This window comes from Orcinus orca, chromosome 11 (assembly GCF_937001465.1).
Source record: "Orcinus orca chromosome 11, mOrcOrc1.1, whole genome shotgun sequence".
Taxonomy (NCBI): Eukaryota; Metazoa; Chordata; class Mammalia; order Artiodactyla; family Delphinidae; genus Orcinus; species Orcinus orca.
The window spans coordinates 92,420,136-92,433,037 of record NC_064569.1 but is presented as its reverse complement, the minus strand read 5'-3'; the positions used below and the strand labels follow the sequence as shown (position 1 = coordinate 92,433,037).

General features: G+C 61.1%; 1 protein-coding gene across 2 annotated transcripts in view; it reads left to right on the top strand.

The window, feature by feature from the left end:
* Nucleotides 1-2,652: 2,652 nt before the first annotated feature.
* The window catches only part of ELFN2 (extracellular leucine rich repeat and fibronectin type III domain containing 2), a 57,152-nt gene continuing 46,902 nt past the window's right edge, over nucleotides 2,653-12,902 (top strand). For both annotated transcript variants that reach the window (XM_033405001.2, XM_049694689.1), the window contains exons 1-2: nucleotides 2,653-2,843; nucleotides 11,503-11,642. The gene's annotated coding sequence lies outside the window, so the exon portion shown is untranslated. The remainder of the gene's footprint in view (nucleotides 2,844-11,502; nucleotides 11,643-12,902) is intronic.

Sequence of the window (12,902 nt, the reverse complement as noted above, 5' to 3'; positions counted from 1 at the left end):
ATTCCAAGCAGTCTCTTCGTCTCCACCTCTCAGGCCTGGCCAGAGTGCTCGGGGTCCCATGTGCGTGCGTGCGTGTGTGTGTGTGTGTGTGTGTGTGTGTGTGTGTGTATTAGCTCTGTCTGGGCTACATTGTGGGGAGAAAGGTGTTGTATTTCTGGAACTGTGCTAACCCATGTGGTTGCCATTAGCCACATATGGCCATTTAAATCTAAATTAATAAAATCAAAATTAAAAATCCAGTTCCTCAGTCCCACTAGCCACAGTGTCAAGCACTCAATAGTCACATGTGGTTAGTGGTTACTGTACTGGATGATGCAGCTATATAACCTTTCCACCATCGCAGAAAGTTCTATTGGACGGCGCTGGTCCAGAGAGAGCCGAGTCGGGTGTCCAGATCACCATCCTCAGTTAGCCCGGGTCAACTCCATCTTCTATCTGGTGGTGGTGACTAAGAGTTTGAAAGCCTTGCCAAGTTATGTCTGCCTGCTAAGGACGAAGCCTCCGAAGGGAGACTCTTAAGAACGTTTCAGAGCTTAAAGCCATCTCCGAGCTAATCCACCAAGCCTGGAGGTTCCGAGGGGAAGGGAGCGCCCTTTCGGTGACCCCCAGCATTGTGCTGGGCACAGGGCTGCTTCTGTTACTCGCATTTCCCAAAGGAGGAAACTGAGGCTCAGAGAGGGGTGTGACTTGCCCTTTGGCAGATGATGGGAAAGTCACGCAAACTGAACCGGAACAGACTGTTTAGCTGCGTGCTGCCTGGTGTTCCTTGGAATCATTGCTCAGTTTCTTGGGCCAGAGCACAACTGGTGGACCTCCTCCAGTGCCCATTTCTGCAAGCCTCTGCACGGGAGAGCCTCAGCCACAGGGGTAGATTGGGGAGATTTCTGCAGTTGCCCCCTAGATCCGCCAGAGGGCGCAGAGGCCGTTGTGCTTCCGCCTGAGGTGGGCGGGGCGGTGAGCGAGTCGTTCCTTCCAGCAAGGACTTTGGGCTGGGACCCTGCTTCTCGCCTGGCCTTATGAAGCGGACGAAGAATGTATTCCATGTGGCCCCTACCCTCTAGGAGAGCTCCGTTTAGCGGGCAGAGACAACATAATGGCTTGTTTGGGTCTGCAGCAAGGGGCCTTGAAGGGTGGATAGGAGTGTGCCAAGTAGCCTGGAGTCCAGTTGTGGAGGGCAGAGGCGGAATGCCCAAGTCTGTCTCCTACTCGGAGAAACCGTGACCTCGGTGGCCTGTGTCTCAGCGCTTGTCTACCCTCCTAGCCTCATCCTGGACCTGCTTTTCTGTTCTCAGTTGACAGGAGGGAGGAATTTCTGAACAGAGGTTCTGCTCTAGTAATACCTAACTCCCTGGAGTTCCTTGCACACACCAGGTGGTTTCATGCCTCTGTGCCTTTGCACATGCTGTTCCCGTGGCCTGGGACATACTTCTCCACCTTCTTCAGTTGACCAACTCCTATTCATCCGTCAAGATTCAGCTCAGGCAATGGCTTTTTCCAGGGAGTCTCTCCCATTCCTGGCCTGGGTGAGATGCTCCTTCTGGGAGTTCCTGCAGCCTGTTCTGCTGTGCACTACTTGAGGACAGGCACTGGCGCACAAGGCCCCATAAAAGTGATTGAGACGCATAGGGCTTGTCCCAGGCAGGGCTTCGACGGGAAGGTTTGTGGGTCCCAGGAGCCGAGATGGCGCCTGTTTCTTCCTGCACGTGACATGAGCCAAATCTCCTCACCAGGTACTTGTGTGCCCAAGTGTGTGTGTGTTGGGTGGGGGTGGGGGTGGAGGTATAGGCCCCGGATGTCAGAGCTTCTTTCTGCATCTCCCACCTCTGTGTGTGTTTACGTGGGGGGCGGTGGCCAGAGAGAGGCTAGGGCTCAAAGGTCTTAGGAAGCGTCTCTGGGCAGCAGCAGAGACCAGTGTGCCCCTGGGCATACTCCGTGAGGGGTGGGGAAAGGTAGTGAGCGGCAGCCCAGAGCCCTAGCCCAAGGGTAGAGAGACCCGGAGTCTACTACTGTCTGCTATCAAGCACGCTGTGTGACCTTGGAGGAGTCACTGCGCTCACCGAGCCTCAGTTGTCTCGCCTGTAAAATGGGAACGCAGCAGCCACAGTTCTCCGGTTGTCAGCGGTTGAGCACTGGACGGGCGAGCCGGACGGCTGCCGGGGATGGGGTGGGGTGGGGGATCCACCTGTAGTGGGAAGACCAGGGGGCTCGGGCGTCTTCGGGCGGGCGCTGGGGGGCGCTGCGCACCTCCGGCGGCCCGCCCCGCAGCAAGTTTGCCTCCAGCTGTTGAACGCGCCGGCGGCGGCGGGACCCGGTCCCCGCGGGGTGAGCGGGGCTGGGGTCCGGGGCATGCCGGGGGCTCAGCCGTCCGCGGGGCCGCGGGTGCAGCTGAGGAGCCAGGCGCGGCCCCCGCCCGGCGGGCGTGTGTCTGCGAGCGTGCGTGTGTCCGTGGCGGCCTCGAGCCGGGAGAGGGGGCGGGAGGGGTCTCGCTGCGGAGAGGCCTGCGGAGGGCGCGGAGGGCTCGGGCGGCTAGGGCGGCGGACAGACCGCGGCCGCGGCCGCGGGCCCTGACGCACGCTGCGCTCCGGCCCCCTCCCGGGCGCGGGTCCCGGCGAGGCAGAGGCGCGGCGGGCGGCGGCGGGGTCTGCGCGCACACGGCGGCTCACAGACACACACCGGCCGCGCCACAGACACACGCCACGCACCGAGCCGCGGCCGGCGCGCCAAGCCCGCCGGGCGCCGCGCGCATCGCTCCGCGGTCGCACTCGCACTCGCCCTCGCGCGCAGGCCCCGCAGCCGCCGCGGCCGGAGGCGGCGCTCGGCCAGGAGCCCGGCTGGGGCTGGAGGTGAGTGAATTCCTCCAGATCCGAGCGCCCGCGGCCGGCGGAGACGGTGGGAGTGGGCGTTGGGACCGGAGGACACCCCCTCCGCCAGTGGGGGTGGGGCTTGGGAGGGGGACACAGCCAGGGGAGGATGAGACGGGGAAAGCCACCCGCGGCGCCTCCTGGGTCTGGGCATCCCCGTGAGACCCCCGGAGGACCACCCTATGCGGGGCGGCGTAGGGGGGGCGGTGGTGGTGGTGGGCGGAGGCGGGGTGGGAGGACGAGGAGGACGGTCGGTGAGGTGAGCAGTTTCGGGGGGTGGTGCAGAGGCTTGGTGGTGGACGGTCGTGCCAGCCAGTGCCACAGCGCACCTCTCTGCCCCCGTCTTTGCGAATCGGGGGCCCTCGCTCCCCTCTTTCACGGAGTGCTGCCGGGTCAAGGGATTCATCTTCATAGCTGGTAAGGGGGGTTTGATTGGTGCGGGATGACAGCTCCAGCGGGAGGGGGCCAGGGTGGGGCTTCCCCCTGCTTCCCCGCAGGAGGGCGATGGGTTTGGTAAGAGGACCGGAATTGGGGAGTGGAGGCTCCCAGGGGGTGGGAACCCTTGCAAACGCTTTGCCCCTTTTTCTGGTGGCGGTGGTGTGGGGCAAGCAGGGAGGCGGCCCAGGGAAGGAGCAGAAATCGGCAGAAATCTGCAGACTGCAGCTCTGGCAGGGCCGGGGCCACTGCCGGTGTGTGTGTGTGTGTGTGTGTGTGTGCGTGCGTGTGTGTGTGTGTGTGTTTGCATGTGTGGGCTCCAACAACTGACAGAAGAGAGGGGCAGGGGGGTGGGTGTGTTGGCTGGTGAGGCAGTGTGTGCACGTGGGGAAGGATGTGTGTGCTGTGTGTGCACACGGGGCTGTGTGCAGGAGTGGACCCCGTGCTCTCTGTCTGTACACACACACACACACACACACACACTCTCTCTTCGTGGCTCAGCAGGGTTTCCTCGGAGTGTTTGGAGCGGAGAGTGCTGGTGTGCTTGTCTGTGTGTGCGCTCGGGGAGCTCGTGTCCAGGACAGAGGCGGCCAGGCTGTGGTGTGTCAGCCGTGCCCAAGGAAGGAGACGACGGGGGGATGGTGGCATTCACCCTCTCTGGGCTCAGCTTGGGAGAAATGGAGAAACATGGTACTTGAGGGCACTTTCTGCAGCTCTGGGCTCCCTGCTGTGTTCCGTCCACCTGGACCCCTCCCACCCCAGGGGCTGCCTCTGGAGGGCGCTTCGATCCCGTTGCTGAGACACAGGTGTTGGACCGGAGTGTGTGTGTGTTTGTGTGTGCGTGCGTGCGTGTGTGTGTGTGTGTGTGTGTGTGTGTGTGTGTCCGGGCTGCGGCTGTTGGAGGAGAGAAGCTGGGGGGGGAGGAGGGAGGTGCTGGCAGCACCTGGAGGAATGTGGTGGAAGCTGCAGGCCCCAGGCTGCCAGATTTAGTTACTGAGGGACATTTTTATCTGCCTCACCAGGGGAGTAATTTGCATGTGTATGTGTGTGTGCCTGGCTCGAACACCTGTTCTCAGGGCCTGTGGGCACCTGTGGGACGTGTCGTGTCTAGGCCATCAGCAGGGCATGGGGGCCTGCACATGTGTGTAAACGTGTGTCCTAGGAGAGGAATGTCTGCGCACTCGCGTGCGCACACGCGCGCACACACACAGGCACCGTCCGTAGATGCCTGTCCTGAATGAGCTGTGTACATGGGTGGGGACCTCTGGGCCATCGGCCCCTGGGCAGGAAGAAATAGGAGTAGTTGAAGGGGGTATCAGGGAGCTGTGTGTGTGTGTGTGTGTATGTGTTTATGTGTGTGACGTCAGTGAGAACCTCTGGGTGTGACATCAGCTCCAGGTTGCCGGTGACGTCACTGGGACAGCAGTGTGAGGGGTCACCCCCAAGGACCAGGTGATGTCAGTGGGAGGGTGAGGGAGGTGTCACGGTGAGGGTGTGGGGCTCAGTGTGGTCACATCCCCTGTGTTGTGAGGGGTGAGGAGGGGAGAGGGATGGAGCCTTGGGGTGAGCAGTCCCTCCCAAGAGGTCCCATTTCCTGAGTGGACGTGGGACCCCTTTCCGTAAGGCCTGCCCCCCTAATAGCACATCTCTGTTGCCTACCCCCGACCCGTGGTGTCCCCCCTCCCCCTCCCCTGCCTGGACCCCGCCAGTTCCTGTTCTCCACCCCATCCCAACGGGGTTGCACAGACCCTTCGGTGACTGTGTTCTGGTGAGTGAATGTATGTGTAAGTGCAGGTGACAACAGAAAACGGCCACAGCGAGGGAGCCAGAGACCTTAGGTTCTAATCCATGTTGCCTCTCTGTGTTTTGTGGTTTAGGCATTCCTGTCACTTCTCTGGGTCTCAATTTCTTGTCTGTCACCTGGAAAGTGGTTAGGGAGGCGAGGGGGGATTACAGGAGTTCATGGGCTTCTGGGGGGCCAGATGCCCAGCACATGATAGAAGGTCAGTCCACGTGAGCCCCATCCCCTAGCCTCCTGTCCCCCAGCCCAGAAGCTGCTCCCGTGTTTTGCTTTAAGTCTGGCTTTGTAAACAACTTTCTCTTCTCTCCTTGGATCCTCACAGCAGTCCTGTGAGGCTGGTAGGCTGGCAATATTATGTGGCCATTTGACAGATGAGCAAACTGAGGTCCAGAGGGTAAAGTAAGCTGTTGTCGTTTCATTCCTTAGTGAGAACTCCCCTGCTTGGTGGGTGCGGGGAGACCCGTTGGATTGGCAGGGCACTCTCATTTAACGGAGGGACAGGGCGCTCTGCGCAGTGGGGGCAAGGAGTGGGAGGCGCCAGGGTGAGGGGCCCAAGGTGGAGAGGTCAGTGGCTGCAGTACAGGCTGCCTCCTGACTCGGTCCAGTGTCTGCTTGTTCTGCCCCATGAGATTCCGAGATGGCCCGGCTGATAGAAATGGCCGCATCCAGCTGCTTAGCCGCCGCTAGTGAGGTCAGCCAGGGGTGCTCACAGGAGGCTCTGTGCCTGCTCCCCAGTGTGGCTCCTTGTCCCCGATATCTGGTGGGGTGGCTGCTGTGGAAGTAGACCTCGTGCCAGTGACACCTCTGCTGTGTCCTGGCCGCGTGTGACGCGGGGATCAGCTCTCCTGTCTGTGCCCGAGGTGGTAGCAGCTTGCCTTGTGGGCTTTGCTGCGCGAGTGTGGCATCCCCGTGCAGGGTCGGGAGTGCACCCATCACAGCTACTCTCACCGCTTCAGCTCCGGTGCCCCTGGGCCAGGTCCTCTCTCCTGCCACCTGCCCCCCACCAAATCTGCTAGGACAGTGCACTGTGCAGACACGACAGCCAGGAAGCAGATTGCCTTGAAGCCCAAGACTCCTTAACAAGTCAGGCCTCTTCGGGGACAGCGTTAATAGTCCAGGTTAACTCAGTCCTCTGTCTCCTGCTGTCCCAGCCCAATCCTCTATTAAATTAACCTTCTGGCTCAATTAGCACCTGGGGCAGAGGCGCTGCCGTTAGTACTGGGGATGGTGTCGGGGGAGGGGGGGTTGGAATGATAGAACCCCCTCCTCCTCCTCCCAGCTCTGCAGACAGTCCCCAGAGAGCCCCTGAGGGCTGGCGAGCCACCTGGGCAAGTTTACATTCAGGGTGCCAAAGGAAGGGCGCTGGCTGCATGATGCTTCTGACGGCAGTAATTATAGTGATAATAATAATGATATTAGCTAATATTCATTGAGTGTGTACTGAGAGCCAGGCCTGGTGGGAAGCTCTTTTAGGGGCACTCATTTAATCCCACAAAGCCTTCTGTAGTAGAGCTATTATTCCTCATTTTCCAGATAAGAAACAGAGAGGTTCCAGACCAGCTCAGAGCCACACAGCAGTGGAATGAGGACTGGAAGCCCCACGGGTGGACTCTTTGCATCATTAATTGTTAATTGATGAACCCTTTTGCTAGGGAACCCTGGGCATCTTGGGGTGCCCCTCTCTCTGAGGGACCTCTCAGGGCCTTGCTTTGCTTATCTGTAAATGGGGGCAGTGTAGGGCAGCAGTGGGTGTGGCTGCAGGCAGAGAGGAGCAGAAAGGCTGCTGGGTCTCAGTTCTCTCTGCATTCCTCCTGTGCGCCCCCCCTCCATAGTGACCTGTGACGTTCCCAAAGGTAGCTCCTTGCTCCCCGGTTCTCCCACAGCGCTGGGAGTACAGGGGGTGCTCGGTGGGGGCTCCCCTCAGAGGTGGAGGGGCTGCTGCTCCAGGATCAGTATGTTCCCCAGGCCTGAGTCTGTCGTGGCCTCAGCCGGGGGCCCCTGGCCACTCGGCCACACTCTCCCTGTCTCGCTTGTGGAAGAGCAGGGAGGGGCTCAGGGCCCAAATTCTGCCTCTTTTCATCCTTGATGTGTGTCCTGGGCAAGAGAATTCACTTCCGGAAGGTTCTGTTTCCTCAATGGAAAGTGAGGGTAGTGGTACCGAATTTCTAACTCTGCCGGGTTAGTTATATAAGAGAATGACAAGCATGTAGCATTATGTCTGGCACATAGTAGGTGTCAATTAGATGATTTCCCTCCCCCTTCCCATCTGTGTCCTTTATGCATTCCTGGTTCCCTGGAATGGGGCTTGGGCTGCGAGTCTGTGTGTGTGTCCATCCTTCCCTCTCTTTTTAGCCTCCACTTTCATCCCCTGAAATGCATAGAAACTCTTTCTTGGAGCCAGGCTGGGGGGCCCAAGGAAGCATGAGAAGGGCCTGGGAGCTGCGTACCCCACAGCTGGAGCGTGTAGAGGGGTTGGGGGCGGCAGGGCATGCTTTGTGGGTGTGTCTATGCGTGTGTGTGCACACTGGTCACCACCTCTCTCAGGGGCAAGCGGGGAGCCATTCTCAACGGCCCAACCTCGTGGCTCAAGCCTGACTCAGTTTCCCTCCTTGGCCTGTTTCTATCTTTTCTCTTCCTCTTCGAACTTGGGGAGACACAGGCTGTGGGGTCAGCCTGCCTGCCAGCCTCCCTTCCTTGCCCTTCTCATTACCTGTGGGGGGGTCTCCTGTCTGTCTCTCCTGCAGCGTGTCAGCTCCAAATGGGTAGAGACTAGTGGGCCCTCAAAGAATACTTATTGAACAACTTTCTTTCATTTACGTGCTATGGAGGATGGGCTGATGTATTTTGTATTCAGTCCACACACACACACACACAATTATAAGCACGTCTCACCCAAGGATAACTGCTATGCCCAGGACTCAGGTGGAAACCCCCAGAGATGAGCTCCTGTCCCGAGGAGACGGGAGATACCTGGACCATCTGCCAGGTGCCGGGCGTGGGGCCTGCACACAGTAGGGCTTCCTTGACAGGGGGTCCCTGTTAGCCTGTGGCCTGAGCCAGCCTTGTAAGCAGGGCTGGAGAGGTTGGGACGACTTCTGCTCTGGGCACTGTAGAGCCCCCATGATTGCACACCTGCTACGTGCCAGGCATAGGGCGAAGCACTCTCTATTATCTTGTTTAATCTTGGCTGGAGTACTGTGGAAGAGGTCCAGCCGGCCTCTGGGTAGGGGCATGCCAGGTGGAGACCATGTGAGCCGAGGTCTGGAGGTAGGAAAGCCCGGAGTGGATTTTGGGAAGGTGAGTCTGGACATGTAGTTTGGGGATCAACCACACAACAACCTAAATGACCCTGAAATCTGGACGAAGAAATCCAGCATTATCCTCTTTGCCAGAGCGTGTCAGAGGCTCTGGGTGTTTGTTAAAATGCAGATCCTCGGGCCCTGCCTGCTGAGAGTTGGATTCAGTACGTTGGATGTGGAGCCCAGGAACCTGCATTTTTAGTGCATTTTAGAAGGTGAATTCGCCCATGTTTGCTGGGTGGATAGCAGCTGAGGGGGCTGCTGCGTGTTCCCGGGGATCTCCGGACTCCTCCCACGCAGCCTGGGAGGCAGCAACCCAGTTTCCAGAGGAGCCTGAGCTCAAGGAAGTGAGGTGCCCTGCCTTGGGTGACACAGCAGCAAGACCGAGACCGACACTGACTAATACTAATAATCTTCGTGTTCACTGACTGATGTTCTAAGCTCAAGAAGTCCTTCAGTAAATCCTCAGAACGACCCTCTGCATCATCCCTGTTGCACAGAGGAGAAACGGAGGCAGGGTGTGCGGTCACAGTTCAAGGCCTCACTGCTGGGAAAGGCCTGAAGTGCGGTGGGGATGAGGTGAGGCTGGAGAGGGCCTCCCTCAGCATCTTGGACAGAGCGATGCCCTGATGCCCTACGTCTCCCTTCCTTTGGTGCGAGGGCGCGGGTGGAGCTGAGCCTGCGGCTGTGCGTGTGAGCAGAGGCCAGAGGCGGGGGTGGAGGGGGGAGCAGAGAAGCCTGGAGGAAGGCGGAGAGCCAGGAAGGCGTCCCGGAGGAGGCGGCGACGCAGAGTCCCGTAACGGTGGCCAGAGGCTGTTCATCCGGTGGGCGCTCTGGCCGCGGCAGGTCCGGGTCTGGCGGGCGGCGGGGAGCATCCGTCCCCGGTGCGCGTCCCGGGCTGGTGCACGCGGGCGCAGCCCCCCGCTGGGCACGTGCGCGGCGGCGGGGTGGGCGGGAGCTCGCATACAGCCTCCGCCCCGGGCCCCCAGCCTCCAGCCCGCGCGGCAGCGAGGCCCCGCGGGGTCCCAGACCCGCCGGCCGCCTCTCTGCTGCACCCCCTCCCCGCGCGGCAGGCCCGGCTGGGTTTCCGCCTTACTACCCTGTGCTTAGAATTTGCAGCCGCATCCCCTGGCGCTCGCAGCCAATTTCACGGCCTCTGGGCTCGGCGCGGTGCTCGGGATATTAAACCGGCCCGCGCGCCTCCGGGGAAGGGGACGGAGGGGCCTACGGAAACGAGGACCAGCCGAGTCGTTGGCGAGGGGGTGTGTGGGTCAGGTGGGTGTGGACGGCGGGGGGGCGGGGCGCCGCCGTGAACTGCCCTGGGAGAGCTGGGGCGGGTGTGCAGGCGTGGCCATGTGTGTCCGGAGCCGTACCCCGCTTTGGGAGCTAGCTTGGAGCATGTATGTGTTGGCCTGTGAGTCTCTTCAGGGACCCCTGTGCCCGTGGGCATGCTTGTCTGGGTGTGTATGGTGAAAACTGTGTGTGTGTGTGTGTGTGTGTGTGTGTTGGGGGCCCGTCCCCAGTGAGTGGGCGCCTGTGTATTTCTGTGGGTGTGTTGACATGTGTCTTTGCAGTGTCCCCAGGCGTGTTGGCACATGTGCTGGTCTGCAAGTTGGAGCAGACACCCCTGTGTCTGGGTTCTGTGGGCAGCTGGGTACAGTGCATCTGAGTCTGTGTGCACACGTGTGTCGGAGGGAGTGTGAAATTCTGGTGTGTTGGTTGCTGTCTGGGTGTGCCCTGTGGCTGCTGGTGTGTGTGTGTGTGTGTGTGTGGGCATATAGTGTGCAGCCTGGGGTGCGTCCCATCCCTGCTGCTGCAGGGCTCAGGGTCAAGTGTGAGCCGGGTACCTAGGGGGAGGGTGTCCCTCCGGACCTGGACCTGGAGCAAGCTGGCTGCTTCCTCCTCCTCTGCCTCTGGGTGTGGGTGGTGGATTGAGGTATGGCGTGATGGGGGGCGGGTTGGGGGGTGGCCGAGAGTGTGTTTCTGTTTTGTCGCTGCCCCTGGCTGCCAGCACTCGGTGGGTATACATATGTTTGTGAATGGCAATGTCGAGGGGGCCGAGGTGTGAGCCCCTGCCTGCGGGGGAGGGCCAGGAGTACCATCTGGGCTGATGGGGTGCGGGGCCAGACAGAGAGAGGGGCCTCCGCGGGAAGGGGATGAGTGTGTGTGTGTGTGCACGTGTGCGCACAGATGGAGGGCAGGTTCGGCCGAGGCACGTCAGTCTGGGAGTCTGTGTGTCTGCGCACATGGAGGTCAGGCAGGTACAGTGCTCTAAGGGCGTGTGAGCACGTATGGCGGGTGGTGGGGCCGAGGTGTTACCCCTAGTGGCACACGGGCGGGGGGCCCCAGGGGTGGGTGCCAGTCCTTGCAAAGTTTTGAATAAGAGATGTGCTGGGGGGGGAGAGGGGTGCTGGTTCCCTGCAGCAGAGGGGATGGGGCCCAGCTGTAGGAGGGAGTGGGCCGAGAGCGGGTGTTGGGGTGACCGAGAGCAGGTGTTGGGGTGACCAAGAGGAGGGCGGCGTGGCTGGAGGGGTGTGTGGGGGTGCCGGGCATCAGGTCAGCGTGAGGGTGTGTGTGGCCATCCCCACCTGAGTGTGTGTCTGTGACCGGGAGTGAGGTGTGGGGCTGGGACAGTGACTTGGGAGGACCGTCCAGGCTGAGAGGCCCAGCAGGGGCTGAAGAGCACGGATGGGATGAGGTGGGTGGGAGTGGGGGCCCTTTAGCTCCCAGAAAATCTCTCCATCTGTTGCTTGCACCTCCTGCCCAGGGGCCGTGGAGGGATTGGAAGAAGCCCTGCGGCCCCGGCTCCTCCCCTCTCCTCACCCGAGAACCCTGGGGGGTAGGGTGGGGAGTCCCCAACCTTTCTTCTGGGTCTTGAGGCCCTTCCCTTCCCTCTTTCCTGCCCCATCATCTTTCTGTCTCCATCTCTCTGCATCTCCCTCCATTCCTCCCCTCCCTCTGCCTCCCTCCTCTCTCTCACAGTGATATTCATTTGTGGTATATTCGGTTACCATGGGAAACCTAAGAAAAAAGTGAGTGTACCCTTCAAGACTTCAGCATTTTTCCCTCCTCCCTCCCCGTTCTCCCCCTCGCCTCCTCCCCGCAGAAGGAGAGGACTTGGGTGAGGAGCTGCTGCCGCCCGAGCTGGACCAGGACCTGAGACTCCATCGCTGCCGCCGCTGCTGAGACCAGGCCAGGGACAGGGCTTCGCTGGCCGCAGGGGCTCCCTCTGCCCGCAGAGATCTGGTAAGGACAGGGTCCTTATGACGGTGTGTGAGTGTGTGGCTGTTGTGAGCACGGCCCACGTGACCTGGCCTTGAAAACCCGTGATGTAGCCCAGCCTCTGCCTCCTGTTTGTCCCTTCCTGCCCTGCCTCACCCCTGCCCCCAGCTGCCGGCACCCCAACTCTGCTCCCCCCCCCCCGGCTTCCCTTCCACAGGGCCTCTGAGGCAGCTGGCAGAGTGGTGGGCCTTTGGGGGGCTGGAACAGGTCCACTGGGGAGGGGAGGGAGGCAGCCCCTGTTGGCTCAGAGACCCCACTCCTGCCCCTTTGCCCGGCTGAGAGCCAGAGCCTGGCCTGCCTGCACCCCAGCAGGGCAGGGGGCATCTGTGCCCCAGCTGGGGGTGGCGGGACCAGCCTCCAGGGGTTGCCCTGGAAGAACATGGCCTCTTCTGTCTCGGGTGGGGCCTTTCCACGTAGAGAGGGGCGGAAGGAGGGGCCGGGAGTGAGCGGGGAGCAGGGGTAGTGCCGGCAGAGTCAATACCAGGCCTGATCCAGTGTCATTGAATTTGGGAGGAGGCAGGGGAGCAGTCTGACACTAGGAGGCCGCAGGCAGGCAGGCCGGCCACTGGCAGGAGCTGTCCAGGCTGGGGCTGGTGGCTGCCCTGGAGAAGAGAGGCCGAGGCTGTCGCTGTCACTGTGCCTGTGTTGGTGGTGGCCACGTGGAGGGAGCTGTTGTCCAGGCGGGGCGCTGAGTGACGGTGGTTGCTGTTGCCCTGGCGAGGGAGCCGCCTCTGTGGCATTGTGGTCTCCATGGAGAGAGGAGGAAACAGAGGGAGGAGGCTGGCTGTCTGGGCTTGCTGTTGGTGGTTGCTAAGGAGAGGGAGATGCCGTTTCTAAGATGTGGTGGTCCCCATGTGGAGGGGCCGTGGCTGCCAAGGTGTTGGGGTTCTCTGGGGGAGGGCTGGTGATGGGTGCTCCATGGAGGATGGGGTGGGGGGTGATGGGGGAGGGGCTACTGCTGTGGACTTGGTATTGCTGGCACAGGCTGAAGCAGGGTTCTTTGGTGGGGGCAGTGAGGCACACTGGGTGGGTCTGAGCTGTGCTCCCCACTTACATTGCGCATCCTGCCCTGTCCAGGCCAGACTGGGGCCCCTGCTGCACCACTGGCATCCCTCCTCCCATGGCCTTCTGTTGCCTGTCCTTCCCTCCCACTTCGTGGCCAAGCTCTCCTGCCTCTGTTCCTTGAGCCCTCTCCCTCCTCGGGGACTTGGAGCATACTAGCCC